Genomic DNA, 18479 nt, shown 5'->3' on the forward strand with positions numbered 1-18479 from the left:
TATCTGTAGTTAAGAGCCACAATGGACCAAGGGGTTTCATTAAATATGTGTAGTTAAGAGCCACAATGGACCAAGGGTTTCATTAAATATCTGTAGTTAAGAGCCACAATGGACCAAGGGGTTTCATTAAATATCTGTAGTTAAGAGCCACAATGGACCAAGGGGTTTCATTAAATATCTGTAGTTAAGAGCCACAATGGACCAAGGGGTTTCATTAAATATCTGTAGTTAAGAGCCACAATGGACCAAGGGGTTTCATTAAATATCTGTAGTTAAGAGCCACAATGGACCAAGGGGTTTCATTAAATATGTGTAGTTAAGAGCCACAATGGACCAAGGGTTTCATTAAATATGTGTAGTTAAGAGCCACAATGGACCAAGGGTTTCATTAAATATCTGTAGTTAAGAGCCACAATGGACCAAGGGGTTTCATTAAATATCTGTAGTTAAGAGCCACAATGGACCAAGGGGTTTCATTAAATATCTGTAGTTAAGAGCCACAATGGACCAAGGGGTTTCATTAAATATCTGTAGTTAAGAGCCACAATGGACCAAGGGTTTCATTAAATATCTGTAGTTAAGAGCCACAATGGACCAAGGGGTTTCATTAAATATCTGTAGTTAAGAGCCACAATGGACCAAGGGGTTTCATTAAATATCTGTAGTTAAGAGCCACAATGGACCAAGGGGTTTCATTAAATATCTGTAGTTAAGAGCCACAATGGACCAAGGGGTTTCATTAAATATCTGTAGTTAAGAGCCACAATGGACCAAGGGTTTCATTAAATATGTGTTTAAGAGCCACAATGGACCAAGGGGTTTCATTAAATATCTGTAGTTAAGAGCCACAATGGACCAAGGGGTTTCATTAAATATGTGTAGTTAAGAGCCACAATGGACCAAGGGTTTCATTAAATATCTGTAGTTAAGAGCCACAATGGACCAAGGGGTTTCATTAAATATGTGTAGTTAAGAGCCACAATGGACCAAGGGGTTTCATTAAATATCTGTAGTTAAGAGCCACAATGGACCAAGGGGTTTCATTAAATATCTGTAGTTAAGAGCCACAATGGACCAAGGGGTTTCATTAAATATCTGTAGTTAAGAGCCACAATGGACCAAGGGGGGTTTCATTAAATATCTGTAGTTAAGAGCCACAATGGACCAAGGGTTTCATTAAATATCTGTTTCATTAAATATCTGTAGTTAAGAGCCACAATGGACCAAGGGGTTTCATTAAATATCTGTAGTTAAGAGCCACAATGGACCAAGGGGTTTCATTAAATATCTGTAGTTAAGAGCCACAATGGACCAAGGGGTTTCATTAAATATCTGTAGTTAAGAGCCACAATGGACCAAGGGTTTCATTAAATATCTGTAGTTAAGAGCCACAATGGACCAAGGGTTTCATTAAATATCTGTAGTTAAGAGCCACAATGGACCAAGGGGTTTCATTAAATATCTGTAGTTAAGAGCCACAATGGACCAAGGGGTTTCATTAAATATCTGTAGTTAAGAGCCACAATGGACCAAGGGGTTTCATTAAATATCTGTAGTTAAGAGCCACAATGGACCAAGGGTTTCATTAAATATCTGTAGTTAAGAGCCACAATGGACCAAGGGTTTCATTAAATATCTGTAGTTAAGAGCCACAATGGACCAAGGGTTTCATTAAATATCTGTAGTTAAGAGCCACAATGGACCAAATGGGGTTTCATTAAATATCTGTAGTTAAGAGCCACAATGGACCAAGGGTTTCATTAAATATCTGTAGTTAAGAGCCACAATGGACCAAGGGGTTTCATTAAATATCTGTAGTTAAGAGCCACAATGGACCAAGGGGTTTCATTAAATATCTGTAGTTAAGAGCCACAATGGACCAAGGGGTTTCATTAAATATCTGTAGTTAAGAGCCACAATGGACCAAGGGTTTCATTAAATATCTGTAGTTAAGAGCCACAATGGACCAAGGGTTTCATTAAATATCTGTAGTTAAGAGCCACAATGGACCAAGGGGTTTCATTAAATATCTGTAGTTAAGAGCCACAATGGACCAAGGGGTTTCATTAAATATCTGTAGTTAAGAGCCACAATGGACCAAGGGGTTTCATTAAATATCTGTAGTTAAGAGCCACAATGGACCAAGGGGTTTCATTAAATATCTGTAGTTAAGAGCCACAATGGACCAAGGGTTTCATTAAATATCTGTAGTTAAGAGCCACAATGGACCAAGGGGTTTCATTAAATATCTGTAGTTAAGAGCCACAATGGACCAAGGGGTTTCATTAAATATCTGTAGTTAAGAGCCACAATGGACCAAGGGGTTTCATTAAATATCTGTAGTTAAGAGCCACAATGGACCAAGGGGTTTCATTAAATATCTGTAGTTAAGAGCCACAATGGACCAAGGGGTTTCATTAAATATCTGTAGTTAAGAGCCACAATGGACCAATTAAATATCTGTAGTTAAGAGCCACAATGGACCAAGGGGTTTCATTAAATATCTGTAGTTAAGAGCCACAATGGACCAAGGGGTTTCATTAAATATCTGTAGTTAAGAGCCACAATGGACCAAGGGGTTTCATTAAATATCTGTAGTTAAGAGCCACAATGGACCAAGGGGTTTCATTAAATATCTGTAGTTAAGAGCCACAATGGACCAAGGGGTTTCATTAAATATCTGTAGTTAAGAGCCACAATGGACCAAGGGGTTTCATTAAATATCTGTAGTTAAGAGCCACAATGGACCAAGGGTTTCATTAAATATCTGTAGTTAAGAGCCACAATGGACCAAGGGGTTTCATTAAATATGTGTAGTTAAGAGCCACAATGGACCAAGGGGTTTCATTAAATATCTGTAGTTAAGAGCCACAATGGACCAAGGGGGGTTTCATTAAATATCTGTAGTTAAGAGCCACAATGGACCAAGGGTTTCATTAAATATCTGTAGTTAAGAGCCACAATGGACCAAGGGGGGTTTCATTAAATATCTGTAGTTAAGAGCCACAATGGACCAAGGGGTTTCATTAAATATTTCATTAAATATCTGTAGTTAAGAGCCACAATGGACCAAGGGTTTCATTAAATATCTGTAGTTAAGAGCCACAATGGACCAAGGGGTTTCATTAAATATCTGTAGTTAAGAGCCACAATGGACCAAGGGTTTCATTAAATATCTGTAGTTAAGAGCCACAATGGACCAAGGGGTTTCATTAAATATCTGTAGTTAAGAGCCACAATGGACCAAGGGGTTTCATTAAATATCTGTAGTTAAGAGCCACAATGGACCAAGGGGTTTCATTAAATATCTGTAGTTAAGAGCCACAATGGACCAAGGGGTTTCATTAAATATCTGTAGTTAAGAGCCACAATGGACCAAGGGGTTTCATTAAATATCTGTAGTTAAGAGCCACAATGGACCAAGGGGTTTCATTAAATATCTGTAGTTAAGAGCCACAATGGACCAAGGGGTTTCATTAAATATCTGTAGTTAAGAGCCACAATGGACCAAGGGGTTTCATTAAATATCTGTAGTTAAGAGCCACAATGGACCAAGGGGTTTCATTAAATATCTGTAGTTAAGAGCCACAATGGACCAAGGGGTTTCATTAAATATCTGTAGTTAAGAGCCACAATGGACCAAGGGGTTTCATTAAATATCTGTAGTTAAGAGCCACAATGGACCAAGGGGTTTCATTAAATATCTGTAGTTAAGAGCCACAATGGACCAAGGGGTTTCATTAAATATCTGTAGTTAAGAGCCACAATGGACCAAGGGTTTCATTAAATATCTGTAGTTAAGAGCCACAATGGACCAAGGGTTTCATTAAATATGTGTAGTTAAGAGCCACAATGGACCAAGGGGTTTCATTAAATATCTGTAGTTAAGAGCCACAATGGACCAAGGGGTTTCATTAAATATCTGTAGTTAAGAGCCACAATGGACCAAGGGGTTTCATTAAATATCTGTAGTTAAGAGCCACAAAATGGAAGAGCCAAGGACCAAGGGGTTTCATTAAATATCTGTAGTTAAGAGCCACAATGGACCAAGGGGTTTCATTAAATATCTGTAGTTAAGAGCCACAATGGACCAAGGGGTTTCATTAAATATCTGTAGTTAAGAGCCACAATGGACCAAGGGGTTTCATTAAATATCTGTAGTTAAGAGCCACAATGGACCAAGGGGTTTCATTAAATATCTGTAGTTAAGAGCCACAATGGACCAAGGGGTTTCATTAAATATCTGTAGTTAAGAGCCACAATGGACCAAGGGGTTTCATTAAATATCTGTAGTTAAGAGCCACAATGGACCAAGGGGTTTCATTAAATATCTGTAGTTAAGAGCCACAATGGACCAAGGGGTTTCATTAAATATGGACCAAGGGGTGTAGTTAAGAGCCACAATGGACCAAGGGGTTTCATTAAATATCTGTAGTTAAGAGCCACAATGGACCAAGGGGGGTTTCATTAAATATCTGTAGTTAAGAGCCACAATGGACCAAGGGGTTTCATTAAATATCTGTAGTTAAGAGCCACAATGGACCAAGGGGTTTCATTAAATATCTGTAGTTAAGAGCCACAATGGACCAAGGGGTTTCAAGGGGTTTCATTAAATATCTGTAGTTAAGAGCCACAATGGACCAAGGGGTTTCATTAAATATCTGTAGTTAAGAGCCACAATGGACCAAGGGGTTTCATTAAATATCTGTAGTTAAGAGCCACAATGGACCAAGGGGTTTCATTAAATATCTGTAGTTAAGAGCCACAATGGACCAAGGGGTTTCATTAAATATCTGTAGTTAAGAGCCACAATGGACCAAGGGTTTCATTAAATATCTGTAGTTAAGAGCCACAATGGACCAAGGGGTTTCATTAAATATCTGTAGTTAAAGAGCCACAATGGACCAAGGGTTTCATTAAATATCTGTAGTTAAGAGCCACAATGGACCAAGGGGTTTCATTAAATATCTGTAGTTAAGAGCCACAATGGACCAAGGGGTTTCATTAAATATCTGTAGTTAAGAGCCACAATGGACCAAGGGTTTCATTAAATATCTGTAGTTAAGAGCCACAATGGACCAAGGGTTTCATTAAATATCTGAGCCACAATGGAGTTTCATTAAATATCTGAGTTAAGAGCCACAATGGACCAAGGGTTTCATTAAATATCTGTAGTTAAGAGCCACAATGGACCAAGGGGTTTCATTAAATATGTGTAGTTAAGTAGTTAAGAGCCACAATGGACCAAGGGGTTTCATTAAATATCTGTAGTTAAGAGCCACAATGGACCAAGGGGTTTCATTAAATATCTGTAGTTAAGAGCCACAATGGACCAAGGGGTTTCATTAAATATCTGTAGTTAAGAGCCACAATGGACCAAGGGGTTTCATTAAATATCTGTAGTTAAGAGCCACAATGGACCAAGGGGTTTCATTAAATATCTGTAGTTAAGAGCCACAATGGACCAAGGGTTTCATTAAATATGTGTAGTTAAGAGCCACAATGGACCAAGGGGTTTCATTAAATATGTGTAGTTAAGAGCCACAATGGACCAAGGGTTTCATTAAATATCTGTAGTTAAGAGCCACAATGGACCAAGGGTTTCATTAAATATCTGTAGTTAAGAGCCACAATGGACCAAGGGGTTTCATTAAATATCTGTAGGGAGCCACAATGGACCAAGGGGTTTCATTAAATATCTGTAGTTAAGAGCCACAATGGACCAAGGGGTTTCATTAAATATCTGTAGTTAAGAGCCACAATGGACCAAGGGGTTTCATTAAATATCTGTAGTTAAGAGCCACAATGGACCAAGGGGTTTCATTAAATATCTGTAGTTAAGAGCCACAATGGACCAAGGGGTTTCATTAAATATCTGTAGTTAAGAGCCACAATGGACCAAGGGGTTTCATTAAATATCTGTAGTTAAGAGCCACAATGGACCAAGGGGTTTCATTAAATATCTGTAGTTAAGAGCCACAATGGACCAAGGGTTTCATTAAATATCTGTAGTTAAGAGCCACAATGGACCAAGGGGTTTCATTAAATATCTGTAGTTAAGAGCCACAATGGACCAAGGGGTTTCATTAAATATCTGTAGTTAAGAGCCACAATGGACCAAGGGGTTTCATTAAATATCTGTAGTTAAGAGCCACAATGGACCAAGGGGTTTCATTAAATATCTGTAGTTAAGAGCCACAATGGACCAAGGGGTTTCATTAAATATCTGTAGTTAAGAGCCACAATGGACCAAGGGGTTTCATTAAATATCTGTAGTTAAGAGCCACAAAATGGACCAGGGGTTTCATTAAATATCTGTAGTTAAGAGCCACAATGGACCAAGGGTTTCATTAAATATCTGTAGTTAAGAGCCACAATGGACCAAGGGGTTTCATTAAATATCCAAGAGCCACAATGGACCAAGGGGTTTCATTAAATATCTGTAGTTAAGAGCCACAATGGACCAAGGGGTTTCATTAAATATCTGTAGTTAAGAGCCACAATGGACCAAGGGGTTTCATTAAATATCTGTAGTTAAGAGCCACAATGGACCAAGGGTTTTCATTAAATATCTGTAGTTAAGAGCCACAATGGACCAAGGGGTTTCATTAAATATCTGTAGTTAAGAGCCACAATGGACCAAGGGTTTCATTAAATATCTGTAGTTAAGAGCCACAATGGACCAAGGGGTTTCATTAAATATCTGTAGTTAAGAGCCACAATGGACCAAGGGGTTTCATTAAATATCTGTAGTTAAGAGCCACAATGGACCAAGGGGTTTCATTAAATATCTGTAGTTAAGAGCCACAATGGACCAAGGGGTTTCATTAAATATCTGTAGTTAAGAGCCACAATTTCATTAAATATCTGTAGTTAAGAGCCAATGGACCAAGGGGTTTCATTAAATATCTGTAGTTAAGAGCCACAATGGACCAAGGGGTTTCATTAAATATCTGTAGTTAAGAGCCACAATGGACCAAGGGTTTCATTAAATATCTGTAGTTAAGAGCCACAATGGACCAAGGGGTTTCATTAAATATCTGTAGTTAAGAGCCACAATGGACCAAGGGTTTCATTAAATATCTGTAGTTAAGAGCCACAATGGACCAAGGGGCCACAATTTCATTAAATATCTGTAGTTAAGAGCCACAATGGACCAAGGGGTTTCATTAAATATCTGTAGTTAAGAGCCACAATGGACCAAGGGGACCAAGGGGTTTCATTAAATATCTGTAGTTAAGAGCCACAATGGACCAAGGGTTTCATTAAATATCTGTAGTTAAGAGCCACAATGGACCAAGGGGTTTCATTAAATATCTGTAGTTAAGAGCCACAATGGACCAAGGGGTTTCATTAAATATTTCATGTAGTTAAGAGCCACAATGGACCAAGGGGTTTCATTAAATATCTGTAGTTAAGAGCCACAATGGACCAAGGGGTTTCATTAAATATCTGTAGTTAAGAGCCACAATGGACCAAGGGGTTTCATTAAATATCTGTAGTTAAGAGCCACAATGGACCAAGGGGTTTCATTAAATATCTGTAGTTAAGAGCCACAATGGACCAAGGGGTTTCATTAAATATCTGTAGTTAAGAGCCACAATGGACCAAGGGGTTTCATTAAATATCTGTAGTTAAGAGCCACAATGGACCAAGGGGTTTCATTAAATATCTGTAGTTAAGAGCCACAATGGACCAAGGGGTTTCATTAAATATCTGTAGTTAAGAGCCACAATGGACCAAGGGGTTTCATTAAATATCTGTAGTTAAGAGCCACAATGGACCAAGGGGTTTCATTAAATATCTGTAGTTAAGAGCCACAATGGACCAAGGGGTTTCATTAAATATCTGTAGTTAAGAGCCACAATGGACCAAGGGGTTTCATTAAATATCTGTAGTTAAGAGCCACAATGGACCAAGGGGTTTCATTAAATATCTGTAGTTAAGAGCCACAATGGACCAAGGGTTAAGAGCCACAATGGACCAAGGGGTTTCATTAAATATCTGTAGTTAAGAGCCACAATGGACCAAGGGGTTTCATTAAATATCTGTAGTTAAGAGCCACAATGGACCAAGGGGTTTCATTAAATATCTGTAGTTAAGAGCCACAATGGACCAAGGGGTTTCATTAAATATCTGTAGTTAAGAGCCACAATTTCATTAAATATCTGAGTTAAGAGCCACAATGGACCAAGGGGTTTCATTAAATATCTGTAGTTAAGAGCCACAATGGACCAAGGGGTTTCATTAAATATCTGTAGTTAAGAGCCACAATGGACCAAGGGGTTTCATTAAATATCTGTAGTTAAGAGCCACAATGGACCAAGGGGTTTCATTAAATATCTGTAGTTAAGAGCCACAATGGACCAAGGGGTTTCATTAAATATCTGTAGTTAAGAGCCACAATGGACCAAGGGTTTCATTAAATATAGTTAAGAGCCACAATGGACCAAGGGGTTTCATTAAATATCTGTAGTTAAGAGCCACAATGACCAAGGGGTTTCATTAAATATCTGTAGTTAAGAGCCACAATGGACCAAGGGGTTTCATTAAATATCTGTAGTTAAGAGCCACAATGGACCAAGGGTTTCATTAAATATCTGTAGTTAAGAGCCACAATGGACCAAGGGTTTCATTAAATATCTGTAGTTAAGAGCCACAATGGACCAAGGGGTTTCATTAAATATGTGTAGTTAAGAGCCACAATGGACCAAGGGTTTCATTAAATATCTGTAGTTAAGAGCCACAATGTAGTTAAGAGCCACAATGGACCAAGGGGTTTCATTAAATATCTGTAGTTAAGAGCCACAATGGACCAAGGGGTTTCATTAAATATCTGTAGTTAAGAGCCACAATGGACCAAGGGGTTTCATTAAATATCTGTAGTTAAGAGCCACAATGGACCAAGGGTTTCATTAAATATCTGTAGTTAAGAGCCACAATGGACCAAGGGGTTTCATTAAATATCTGTAGTTAAGAGCCACAATGGACCAAGGGGTTTCATTAAATATCTGTAGTTAAGAGCCACAATGGACCAAGGGTTTCATTAAATATCTGTAGTTAAGAGCCACAATGGACCAAGGGGTTTCATTAAATATCTGTAGTTAAGAGCCACAATGGACCAAGGGTTTCATTAAATATGTGTAGTTAAGAACAATGGACCAGGGGTTTCATTAAATATCTGAGTTAAGAGCCACAATGGACCAAGGGGTTTCATTAAATATCTGTAGTTAAGAGCCACAATGGACCAAGGGGTTTCATTAAATATCTGTAGTTAAGAGCCACAATGGACCAAGGGGTTTCATTAAATATCTGTAGTTAAGAGCCACAATGGACCAAGGGGTTTCATTAAATATCTGTAGTTAAGAGCCACAATGGACCAAGGGGTTTCATTAAATATCTGTAGTTAAGAGCCACAATGGACCAAGGGGTTTCATTAAATATGTGTAGTTAAGAGCCACAATGGACCAAGGGGTTTCATTAAATATCTGTAGTTAAGAGCCACAATGGACCAAGGGGTTTCATTAAATATCTGTAGTTAAGAGCCACAATGGACCAAGGGGTTTCATTAAATATCTGTAGTTAAGAGCCACAATGGACCAAGGGTTTCATTAAATATCTGTAGTTAAGAGCCACAATGGACCAAGGGGTTTCATTAAATATCTGTAGTTAAGAGCCACAATGGACCAAGGGGTTTCATTAAATATCTGTAGTTAAGAGCCACAATGGACCAAGGGGTTTCATTAAATATCTGTAGTTAAGAGCCACAATGGACCAAGGGGTTTCATTAAATATCTGTAGTTAAGAGCCACAATGGACCAAGGGGTTTCATTAAATATCTGTAGTTAAGAGCCACAATGGACCAAGGGGTTTCATTAAATATCTGTAGTTAAGAGCCACAATGGACCAAGGGGTTTCATTAAATATCTGTAGTTAAGAGCCACAATGGACCAAGGGGTTTCATTAAATATCTGTAGTTAAGAGCCACAATGGACCAAGGGGTTTCATTAAATATCTGTAGTTAAGAGCCACAATGGACCAAGGGGTTTCATTAAATATCTGTAGTTAAGACAATGGACCAAGGGGTTTCAATGGACCAAGGGGGGTTTCATTAAATATGTGTAGTTAAGAGCCACAATGGACCAAGGGGTTTCATTAAATATCTGTAGTTAAGAGCCACAATGGACCAAGGGGTTTCATTAAATATCTGTAGTTAAGAGCCACAATGGACCAAGGGGTTTCATTAAATATCTGTAGTTAAGAGCCACAATGGACCAAGGGGTTTCATTAAATATCTGTAGTTAAGAGCCACAATGGACCAAGGGTTTCATTAAATATCTGTAGTTAAGAGCCACAATGGACCAAGGGGTTTCATTAAATATCTGTAGTTAAGAGCCACAATGGACCAAGGGGTTTCATTAAATATCTGTAGTTAAGAGCCACAATGGACCAAGGGGTTTCATTAAATATCTGTAGTTAAGAGCCACAATGGACCAAGGGGTTTCATTAAATATCTGTAGTTAAGAGCCACAATGGACCAAGGGTTTCATTAAATATCTGTAGTTAAGAGCCACAATGGACCAAGGGGTTTCATTAAATATGTGTAGTTAAGAGCCACAATGGACCAAGGGGTTTCATTAAATATCTGTAGTTAAGAGCCACAATGGACCAAGGGTTTCATTAAATATCTGTAGTTAAGAGCCACAATGGACCAAGGGGTTTCATTAAATATCTGTAGTTAAGAGCCACAATGGACCAAGGGGTTTCATTAAATATCTGTAGTTAAGAGCCACAATGGACCAAGGGGTTTCATTAAATATCTGTAGTTAAGAGCCACAATGGACCAAGGGTTTCATTAAATATCTGTAGTTAAGAGCCACAATGGACCAAGGGGTTTCATTAAATATCTGTAGTTAAGAGCCACAATGGACCAAGGGGTTTCATTAAATATCTGTAGTTAAGAGCCACAATGGACCAAGGGGTTTCATTAAATATCTGTAGTTAAGAGCCACAATGGACCAAGGGGTTTCATTAAATATCTGTAGTTAAGAGCCACAATGGACCAAGGGGTTTCATTAAATATCTGTAGTTAAGAGCCACAATGGACCAAGGGGTTTCATTAAATATCTGTAGTTAAGAGCCACAATGGACCAAGGGGGGTTTCATTAAATATCTGTAGTTAAGAGCCACAATGGACCAAGGGGTTTCATTAAATATCTGTAGTTAAGAGCCACATTAAATATGGAGTTAAGAGCCACAATGGACCAAGGGTTTCATTAAATATCTGTAGTTAAGAGCCACAATGGACCAAGGGGTTTCATTAAATATCTGTAGTTAAGAGCCACAATGGACCAAGGGGTTTCATTAAATATCTGTAGTTAAGAGCCACAATGGACCAAGGGGTTTCATTAAATATGTGTAGTTAAGAGCCACAATGGACCAAGGGGTTTCATTAAATATCTGTAGTTAAGAGCCACAATGGACCAAGGGGTTTCATTAAATATCTGTAGTTAAGAGCCACAATGGACCAAGGGGTTTCATTAAATATCTGTAGTTAAGAGCCACAATGGACCAAGGGGTTTCATTAAATATCTGTAGTTAAGAGCCACAATGGACCAAGGGGTTTCATTAAATATCTGTAGTTAAGAGCCACAATGGACCAAGGGGTTTCATTAAATATCTGTAGTTAAGAGCCACAATGGACCAAGGGTTTCATTAAATATCTGTAGTTAAGAGCCACAATGGACCACATTAAATATCTGTAGTTAAGAGCCACAATGGACCAAGGGGTTTCATTAAATATCTGTAGTTAAGAGCCACAATGGACCAAGGGGTTTCATTAAATATCTGTAGTTAAGAGCCACAATGGACCAAGGGTTTCATTAAATATCTGTAGTTAAGAGCCACAATGGACCAAGGGTTTCATTAAATATCTGTAGTTAAGAGCCACAATGGACCAAGGGGTTTCATTAAATATCTGTAGTTAAGAGCCACAATGGACCAAGGGGTTTCATTAAATATCTGTAGTTAAGAGCCACAATGGACCAAGGGGTTTCATTAAATATCTGTAGTTAAGAGCCACAATGGACTAGGGGTTTCATTAAATATCTGTAGTTAAGAGCCACAATGGACCAAGGGGTTTCATTAAATATCTGTAGTTAAGAGCCACAATGGACCAAGGGGTTTCATTAAATATCTGTAGTTAAGAGCCACAATGGACCAAGGGGTTTCATTAAATATCTGTAGTTAAGAGCCACAATGGACCAAGGGTTTCATTAAATATGTGTAGTTAAGAGCCACAATGGACCAAGGGGTTTCATTAAATATCTGTAGTTAAGAGCCACAATGGACCAAGGGGTTTCATTAAATATCTGTAGTTAAGAGCCACAATGGACCAAGGGTTTCATTAAATATGTGTAGTTAAGAGCCACAATGGACCAAGGGGTTTCATTAAATATCTGTAGTTAAGAGCCACAATGGACCAAGGGGTTTCATTAAATATCTGTAGTTAAGAGCCACAATGGACCAAGGGGTTTCATTAAATATCTGTAGTTAAGAGCCACAATGGACCAAGGGTTTCATTAAATATCTGTAGTTAAGAGCCACAATGGACCAAGGGGTTTCATTAAATATCTGTAGTTAAGAGCCACAATGGACCAAGGGGTTTCATTAAATATGTGTAGTTAAGAGCCACAATGGACCAAGGGGTTTCATTAAATATGTGTAGTTAAGAGCCACAATGGACCAAGGGTTTCATTAAATATCTGTAGTTAAGAGCCACAATGGACCAAGGGGTTTCATTAAATATCTGTAGTTAAGAGCCACAATGGACCAAGGGGTTTCATTAAATATCTGTAGTTAAGAGCCACAATGGACCAAGGGTTTCATTAAATATCTGTAGTTAAGAGCCACAATGGACCAAGGGGTTTCATTAAATATCTGTAGTTAAGAGCCACAATGGACCAAGGGGTTTCATTAAATATCTGTAGTTAAGAGCCACAATGGACCAAGGGGTTTCATTAAATATCTGTAGTTAAGAGCCACAATGGACCAAGGGGTTTCATTAAATATCAGTTAAATGGATTTCATTAAATAGTTAAGAAGAGCCACAATGGACCAAGGGGTTTCATTAAATATCTGTAGTTAAGAGCCACAATGGACCAAGGGGTTTCATTAAATATCTGTAGTTAAGAGCCACAATGGACCAAGGGGTTTCATTAAATATCTGTAGTTAAGAGCCACAATGGACCAAGGGGTTTCATTAAATATCTGTAGTTAAGAGCCACAATGGACCAAGGGGTTTCATTAAATATCTGTAGTTAAGAGCCACAATGGACCAAGGGGTTTCATTAAATATCTGTAGTTAAGAGCCACAATGGACCAAGGGGTTTCATTAAATATCTGTAGTTAAGAGCCACAATGGACCAAGGGGTTTCATTAAATATCTGTAGTTAAGAGCCACAATGGACCAAGGGGTTTCATTAAATATGTGTAGTTAAGAGCCAATGGACCAAGGGGTTTCATTAAATATCTGTAGTTAAGAGCCACAATGGACCAAGGGTTTCATTAAATATCTGTAGTTAAGAGCCACAATGGACCAAGGGGTTTCATTAAATATCTGTAGTTAAGAGCCACAATGGACCAAGGGGTTTCATTAAATATCTGTAGTTAAGAGCCACAATGGACCAAGGGGTTTCATTAAATATCTGTAGTTAAGAGCCACAATGGACCAAGGGGTTTCATTAAATATCTGTAGTTAAGAGCCACAATGGACTAGGGGTTTCATTAAATATCTGTAGTTAAGAGCCACAATGGACCAAGGGGTTTCATTAAATATCTGTAGTTAAGAGCCACAATGGACCAAGGGGTTTCATTAAATATCTGTAGTTAAGAGCCACAATGGACCAAGGGGTTTCATTAAATATGTGTAGTTAAGAGCCACAATGGACCAAGGGGTTTCATTAAATATGTGTAGTTAAGAGCCACAATGGACCAAGGGGTTTCATTAAATATGTGTAGTTAAGAGCCACAATGGACCAAGGGGTTTCATTAAATATCTGTAGTTAAGAGCCACAATGGACCAAGGGGTTTCATTAAATATGTGTAGTTAAGAGCCACAACGGAACAAGGGGTTTCATTAAATATCTGTAGTTAAGAGCCACAACGGAACAAGGGGTTTCATTAAATATGTGTACTTAAGAGCCACAATGGACCAAGGGGTTTCATTAAATATGTGTAGTTAAGAGCCGCAACGGAACAAGGGGTTTCATTAAATATGTGTAGTTAAGAGCCACAACGGAACAAGGGGTTTCATTAAATATCTGTAGTTAAGAGCCACAATGGACCAAGGGGTTTCATTAAATATGTGTAGTTAAGAGCCACAATGGACCAAGGGGTTTCATTAAATATGTGTAGTTAAGAGCCACAATGGACCAAGGGGTTTCATTAAATATCTGTAGTTAAGAGCCACAACGGAACAAGGGGTTTCATTAAATATCTGTAGTTAAGAGCCACAATGGACCAAGGGGTTTCATTAAATATGTGTAGTTAAGAGCCACAATTGACCAAGGGATTTCATTAAATATGTGTAGTTAAGAGCCACAATGGATCATGGGTTTTATTAAATATCTGTAGTTAAGAGCCACAATGGACTAAGGCGTTTCATTAAATATCTGTAGTTAAGAGCCACAATGGACCAAGGGGTTTCATTAAATATCTGTAGTTAAGAGCCACAATGGACCAAGGGGTTTCATTAAATATCTGTAGTTAAGAGCCACAATGGACCAAGGGTTTCATTAAATATCTGTAGTTAAGAGCCACAATGGACCAAGAGGTTTCATTAAATATCTGTAGTTAAGAGCCACAATGGACCAAGGGGTTTCATTAAATATCTGTAGTTAAGAGCCACAATGGACCAAGGGGTTTCATTAAATATGTGTAGTTAAGAGTCACAATGGACCAAGGGGTTTCATTAAATATGTGTAGTTAAGAGCCACAACGGAACAAAGGGTTTCATTAAATATCTGTAGTTAAGAACCACAATGGACCAAGGGGTTTCATTAAATATGTGTAGTTAAGAGCCACAACGGACCAAGGGGTTTCATTAAATATGTGTAGTTAAGAGCCACAACGGAACAAGGGGTTTCATTAAATATGTGTAGTTAAGAGCCACAATGGACCAAGGGATTTCATTAAATATGTGTAGTTAAGAGCCACAATGGATCATGGGTTTTATTAAATATCTGTAGTTAAGAGCCACAATGGACCAAGGGGTTTCATTAAATATCTGTAGTTAAGAGCCACAATGGAACAAGGGGTTTCATTAAATATCTATATATAGTTAAGAGCCACAATGGACCAAGGGGTTTCATTAAATATCTGTAGTTAAGAGCCACAATGGACCAAGGGGTTTCATTAAATATCTGTAGTTAAGAGCCACAATGGACCAAGGGTTTCATTAAATATCTGTAGTTAAGAGCCACAATGGACCAAGGGGTTTCATTAAATATCTGTAGTTAAGAGCCACAATGGACCAAGGGGTTTCATTAAATATCTGTAGTTAAAAGCCACAATGGACCAAGGGGTTTCATTAAATGTCTGTAGTTAAGAGCCACAATGGACCAAGGGGTTTCATTAAATATCTGTAGTTAAGAGCCACAATGGACCAAGGGGTTTCATTAAATATCTGTAGTTAAGAGCCACAATGGACCAAGGGTTTCATTAAATATGTGTAGTTAAGAGCCACAATGGACAAAGGGGTTTCATTAAATATGTGTAGTTAAGAGCCACAATGGACCAAGGGTTTCATTAAATATCTGTAGTTAAGAGCCACAATGGACCAAGGGGTTTCATTAAATATCTGTAGTTAAGAGCCACAATGGACCAAGGGGTTTCATTAAATATCTGTAGTTAAGAGCCACAATGGACCAAGGGATTTCATTAAATATCTGTAGTTAAGAGCCACAATGGACCAAGGGATTTCATTAAATATCTGTAGTTAAGAGCCACAATGGACCAAGGGGTTTCATTAAATATCTGTAGTTAAGAGCCACAATGGACCAAGGGGTTTCATTAAATATGTGTAGTTAAGAGCCACAATGGACCTAGGGGTTTCATTAAATATCTGTAGTTAAGAGCCACAATGGACCAAGGGGTTTCATTAAATATCTGTAGTTAAGAGCCACAATGGACCAAGGGGTTTCATTAAATATCTGTAGTTAAGAGCCACAATGGACCAAGGGGTTTCATTAAATATGTGTAGTTAAGAGCCACAATTGACCAAGGGGTTTCATTAAATATGTGTAGTTAAGAGCCACAATGGACCAAGGGGTTTCATTAAATATCTGTAGTTAAGAGCCACAACGGAACAAGGGATTTCATTAAATATCTGTAGTTAAGAGCCACAATGGACCAAGGGGTTTCATTAAATATGTATAGTTAAGAGCCACAATTGACCAACGGATTTCATTAAATATGTGTAGTTAAGAGCCACAATGGATCATGGGTTTTATTAAATATGTGTAGTTAAGAGCCACAATGGATCATGGGTTTTATTAAATATCTGTAGTTAAGAGCCACAATGGACCAAGGGGTTTCATTAAATATCTGTAGTTAAGAGCCACAATGGAACAAGGGGTTTCATTAAATATCTATATATAGTTAAGAGCCACAATGGACCAAGGGGTTTCATTAAATATCTGTAGTTAAGAGCCACAATGGACCAAGGGGTTTCATTAAATATCTGTAGTTAAGAGCCCCAATGGACCAAGGGGTTTCATTAAATATCTGTAGTTAAGAGCCACAATGGACCAAGGGGTTTCATTAAATATCTGTAGTTAAGAGCCACAATGGACCAAGGGGTTTCATTAAATATCTGTAGTTAAAAGCCACAATGGACCAAGGGGTTTCATTAAATATGTGTAGTTAAGAGCCACAATGGACCAAGGGGTTTCATTAAATATGTGTAGTTAAGAGCCACAATGGACCAAGGGGTTTCATTAAATATGTGTAGTTAAGAGCCACAATGGACCAAGGGGTTTCATTAAATATGTGTAGTTAAGAGCCACAATGGACAAAGGGGTTTCATTAAATATGTGTAGTTAAGAGCCACAATGGACCAAGGGGTTTCATTAAATATCTGTAGTTAAGAGCCACAATGGACCAAGGGGTTTCATTAAATATCTGTAGTTAAGAGCCACAATGGACCAAGGGGTTTCATTAAATATCTGTAGTTAAGAGCCACAATGGACCAAGGGATTTCATTAAATATCTGTAGTTAAGAGCCACAATGGACCAAGGGTTTCATTAAATATGTGTAGTTAAGAGCCACAATGGACCAAGGGGTTTCATTAAATATCTGTAGTTAAGAGCCACAATGGACCAAGGGGTTTCATTAAATATCTGTAGTTAAGAGCCACAATGGACCAAGGGGTTTCATTAAATATCTGTAGTTAAGAGCCACAATGGACCAAGGGATTTCATTAAATATCTGTAGTTAAGAGCCACAATGGACCAAGGGGTTTCATTAAATATGTGTAGTTAAGAGCCACAATGGACCTAGGGGTTTCATTAAATATCTGTAGTTAAGAGCCACAATGGACCAAGGGGTTTCATTAAATATCTGTAGTTAAGAGCCACAATGGACCAAGGGGTTTCATTAAATATCTGTAGTTAAGAGCCACAATGGACCAAGGGGTTTCATTAAATATGTGTAGTTAAGAGCCACAATTGACCAAGGGGTTTCATTAAATATGTGTAGTTAAGAGCCACAATGGACCAAGGGGTTTCATTAAATATCTGTAGTTAAGAGCCACAACGGAACAAGGGATTTCATTAAATATCTGTAGTTAAGAGCCACAATGGACCAAGGGGTTTCATTAAATATCTGTAGTTAAGAGCCACAATTTTGATAAATAACAACTGTTCTAAACATCTCATTTAATCAGTGAAATTAGATAGCAGAAGTTGTATGTAGTTTATCTTCTGTTTAGATAAATCACTGACATTGTGCTCAGTTCATATCACGCAGTATCAGAAACAATAACTGACATTGTGCTCAGTTCATATCACGTAGTATCAGAAACAATAACTGACATTGTGCTCAGGTGATATCACGCAGTATCAGAAACAATAACTGACATTGTGCTCAGTTCATATCACGCAGTATCAGAAACAATAACTGACATTGTGCTCAGTTCATATCACGTAGTATCAGAAACAATAACTGACATTGTGCTCAGTTCATATCACGCAGTATCAGAAACAATAACTGACATTGTGCTCAGTTCATATCACGCAGTATCAGAAATAATAACTGACAATGTGCTCAGTTCATATCACACAGTATCAGAAACAATAACTGACATTGTGCTCAGTTCATATCACACAGTGTCAGAAACTATAACTGACATTGTGCTCAGTTCATATCACGGAGTATCAGAAACAATAACTGACATTGCACTCAATTCATATCACGCAGT

General features: G+C 38.1%; 1 protein-coding gene across 3 annotated transcripts in view; it reads right to left on the reverse strand.

The window, feature by feature from the left end:
- Positions 1 to 18479, reverse strand: part of LOC143234723 (protein pangolin, isoforms A/H/I/S-like) — a 231379-nt gene that overhangs the window by 17188 nt on the left and 195712 nt on the right. The gene's annotated exons all lie outside the window — the stretch shown is intronic.

This window comes from Tachypleus tridentatus, chromosome 12, assembly GCF_004210375.1.
Source record: "Tachypleus tridentatus isolate NWPU-2018 chromosome 12, ASM421037v1, whole genome shotgun sequence".
NCBI classification, from domain to species: domain Eukaryota; kingdom Metazoa; phylum Arthropoda; class Merostomata; order Xiphosura; family Limulidae; genus Tachypleus; species Tachypleus tridentatus.